General features: G+C 44.0%; 1 protein-coding gene across 1 annotated transcript in view; it reads right to left on the bottom strand.

The window, feature by feature from the left end:
* Positions 1-3,048, bottom strand: part of LOC101848854 (twist-related protein) — a 9,805-nt gene extending 6,757 nt beyond the window's left edge. The window contains exon 1 of the mRNA XM_005089407.1: positions 2,120-3,048. The gene's annotated coding sequence lies outside the window, so the exon portion shown is untranslated. The remainder of the gene's footprint in view (positions 1-2,119) is intronic.
* Positions 3,049-3,404: the final 356 nt, after the last annotated feature.

Raw genomic sequence — 3,404 nt, 5'->3', positions numbered from 1 at the left:
TCTCTCTCTCTCTCTCTCTCTCTCTCGCTTGCTCGTTCGCTCGTTCACTAGCTCTCTCTCTCTCCCTGTCCGCCTCTGGGCGTGTGTGCTCATTAATGTGTGTGCCAGCCTGCATGTACATGTTTATGTGAATATAGGTGCATAAATAATATAACGATGACTATTTTCCCAACTCTCCTCAGTGTTTCTTTTCGTTTTGGGTTATTATATTCTTCTTCTCCCAGTTTACGATCTTTAGATGCTGCCCCAGCTCTTATTCTTTTTTTCCCGTTTGTTGTACTCCTTGTTTTACTTTCATTTTTGGCCGCCAACTAGCTAAACTAATGGCATTCTATTTTGAGCAATTATGGAATTCTCCTTAAAAGCATCAGAAAGCTTGAAGATGCTGTTTGATATAAGTTACACGGAAGTTTGAACAGAGGTGAAACAAGAACTTTAGTAGATCCGTTAGTGTCATGTCTTTGAAAACGTTCTTTGAAATGGCCCAACAGAAGCTACGCTATACCACTTAGACACATTTTCCCCTTCTTCATGAGTCTAGTTTTCCTTTTAATTTCTTTTGAAAAAGCCTATGGCCAACACGTAGTCTTGGGAAAATGCGTAGTACTTTGCATAGTGTTACATTTATGCCATTAAGGGCGTATGTTATTTGCGTGTTCATGGGTGTTTAGGACAGAACACACAGGGGTAGGTAGGAATACGTAATCGTCACCCATCGTCTTTGTAACTGTGTTGAGATTTCTGTGTATGCCTGTTACCCAAATAGACAGGAAATGTATTTTGAAGGAATAAAAGGGCGGGTTAAAGAAGTTGAGTAGAAAAGTTGAGACAAAGCGAGAAATTCAGCGCAGACGAAGGAAGAAGAGATAGAGCAAAATAATTATGAAACAGGGAGAGAACAAAAAGCTAAACAAAAGGAAGAATGATAAACAGAAACACAGACAGAGAACGGGAGAACTGTTATCACTCTGGGTGTTGGAATTACAAGCTCTGGAAACGTGATTTGAATACAAAGAAAGTCGAAGACAGAAACAATTAATAATTTTAAAAAACACACACACGCACACAAAACATGGCAAATAGACTGTCAAACAGAGAGCTCTTTACCCAGACTCACTAAAACAGCAACACAAAATGTAAAAATGTCAAATTAAACTTTCAAATTTTGTTTCTTAAAGCATATTTAAAATGTGTCCAAAGTTGTCAAAACAGTATCGAGTCACCGGTGATAGGACGCGATAAAAAAGTATTTTTAAAAATTGTATTTGTTTGTACGCCCCTATCGACACTATTTGGATCATTTAGAGGGTTTTCGGACCCTCACTGAGAGCGATACATCATCCCATTAGAAAGACCAAGATACTGGATAAAAATGTTCTCCCCATGAGAGAGAGAGAGAGAGAGAGAGAGAGAGAGAGAGAGAGAGAGAGAGAGAGAGGGGGGGGATAGACAGACAGACAGACAGACAGAGTGAGAGAGAGAGAGAGAGAGAGAGGGGGAAGTGAGAGAGAGGAAGGGAGGGAGAGAGAAAGAGAGAGAGAGAGAGAGAGAGAGAGAGAGAGAGAGAGAGAGAGAGAGAGAGAGAGAGAGAGAGAGAGAGAGGAGAGAGTGGGACAGAGAATCTAAGAGAGAATTTTAGGAAGACAGACAGGCAGAAAATGGGGATGGGGAGTAAGCAAAATGGGGATTGGGTGGAAGGGAAAGGGGGGGGAGGGGGGGTAGACCGGCGGAGAAATTGTATAAAATTATAATGTTCTTCGAAGCTAAGTACATGTATTTTTTTCCCGCTCACTGCTAGCAAGAAATATTTCATCTATTAACAAGAAAGATCCAAATACATGTATAATATAAAGAGTGGATGTTAGGGGAGAGGAAAAAGTACTGTACTGACCTAGAATAATTTCGATAGACAACCAAGCCAGCAAATCAAGACTTGTAACCAGAACTCTAACCACATAAACAACAACGAAAACCGTGAAGGTGCTCTTCAGATTTCGTCATGAAAGCAAGAAGCTTATACGTGAAAAGGCAAACAGCAAAGTAGTCAAAAGTTCATCTTTTATCAGGCACATACAAAAAGAAAGGTAAATGAGCGCAACATAAACTTGGTAGCACTGACCTCGAGTCACAAATGTGACGTTGTTACTGCAATACCAAAATCTCTCGTTGATTAATGTAGGTCAGGACAGCTGGTCATCATTTCAACGGCTGGTGTCAGTAGATGTTGCTGTAGCTGTTGCGTTTGCTGGTTGCTGCAGCTGCTGTTATTACCACTGCTGTTACTGCTGCTGTTGCTGCGGATGCCGCTCACTCGTCTGCTGCCACCACCTCAAGCTGTTACTTCAACTGACCTCACGCGCATACCACAGCCTAGATATTTCTCTCCACCTATTTATGCTGTTCTGTTTTGTTTTGTTTCGTTGTTTTTGTTTTTGTTGTTTCGCTCCTATTTTATCTACACTGTGAGGCTGAGCGTCTCCCCCTCTCTCTCTCCCTCTTACTCTATCTTTGTATTCTTTTTCTTCTTGTTTCTCTTACAGTTTGTCACTCCCTCTCTCTCTCTCTCCCGCGCGATGTCTCCAGCAACGCAGAACAGTCCAATGCACCACTGCTCAGTCGAATGAGGCCGCTGGAAACAGCTGGTGGAGACTGCTCACACGAGAAGGCTGGAGACCTACAGTTCGTGTGTTCAGTGGTGGAAATTCATCGCCAGGCCTTCTGACACTCTACTAATTTCGTATAGCATGCACGATCAACGTGCAACAGCTTTCAGTGAACCAGGATCGAGTGGAGTGTTTTTGACGCATACACTCTGTAGCTTTAATGAAAATCAATCTCTTTCGTCTCCAGGCATCATTGATTTAAAGCTACTCTTTTTGATGAAAGTTCTTTTTTTCCTTCCAGTCTCTCTTGATAGAAATTATGTCTATTAAATGATGCCAGCGTGTCTTCTAGGATGCTAGCAAAGATTCCAAGTTGTTGTAGAATCCAGCCGGCCTTGGTCAGGTATGAATTCTTGGCCCCCTGAAAGCTCAATATCTACCTTTATACCCCGGGAGTAACGTCTCAGGTAAACAGACAGAGATGACAAGAGAAGCTCGATAAAATAGGAATGCAACAGGCACGCGCCCTGCTATTGGTCATGAGGCACGAGCGTCAAACGTCACGACCTGATGCCGCCCACGTGGAGAGGCGGGGCTTGGCGACACCCGAGCTCTGTCGTACGTCTCCGGCCCGGGGTGCGCACGCGAGGTGAGAGCATACCCGACCCAGACACAGATCCACCGGGGTGGGGTCGGGGGGTAACCACGGGGCAGGATGCACAGGTAGAACAGTGCTACGGGACTACAGGACACACGTTTCGGGGAGGGCGGAGTAGGGGCGGAGGTGTGGGGGTGGGGGTA

The sequence above is a fragment of the Aplysia californica genome, unplaced genomic scaffold (assembly GCF_000002075.1).
Source record: "Aplysia californica isolate F4 #8 unplaced genomic scaffold, AplCal3.0 scaffold00006, whole genome shotgun sequence".
Lineage (NCBI taxonomy): Eukaryota > Metazoa > Mollusca > Gastropoda > Aplysiida > Aplysiidae > Aplysia > Aplysia californica.
This window is presented reverse-complemented; position numbering and strand designations above follow the sequence as displayed.